Here is a 434-nt window from a genome sequence, read left to right on the forward strand (position 1 = left end):
TACACTAAAGTTCCTCGCCTACTCAGTTCCTCTTCTCCGAATGGAGTAGTGTCATCATCCACTAATGTATTCTGAAATCAATTTAATATTATTATCAGACAGTTATTTTCAAATAAGCTCCTTGGACCAAGATGTACCTACCTATCTATCTTAATTAGGTACCAGCATAATGTTTGGTTATTCCATGACTATGACTCATTAGGTACCTATACAATTACCTAGTGTGAATTATCAGCACTACAAACGATCAGTAAGTAGAGCTTAGAGCATAAAAGAGGATTTCTCTACAGCTGTTAAGAGATTGGGTATGATTCCCAATAGGCACAACTGCATTCATAGTGCTTGTAGGACTATGGATTTTGTCTGTTTGGTAACTTACCATTCTGTTGCGAGCGTTATCTTTTTAACATTAAGACAATTGTTCTTGAATACAA

General features: G+C 35.7%; 1 long non-coding RNA gene across 1 annotated transcript; it reads right to left on the reverse strand.

The window, feature by feature from the left end:
- Nucleotides 1-11: 11 nt before the first annotated feature.
- On the reverse strand, nucleotides 12-434 carry LOC113473680. Its single transcript, XR_003395594.1, has 2 exons — nucleotides 380-434; nucleotides 12-71 (listed from the first exon to the last, which is right to left on the reverse strand). It is a non-coding gene; the product is annotated as an uncharacterized LOC113473680 (long non-coding RNA).

The sequence above is a fragment of the Diaphorina citri genome, unplaced genomic scaffold (assembly GCF_000475195.1).
Source record: "Diaphorina citri unplaced genomic scaffold, Diaci psyllid genome assembly version 1.1 scaffold59597, whole genome shotgun sequence".
NCBI classification, from domain to species: domain Eukaryota; kingdom Metazoa; phylum Arthropoda; class Insecta; order Hemiptera; family Psyllidae; genus Diaphorina; species Diaphorina citri.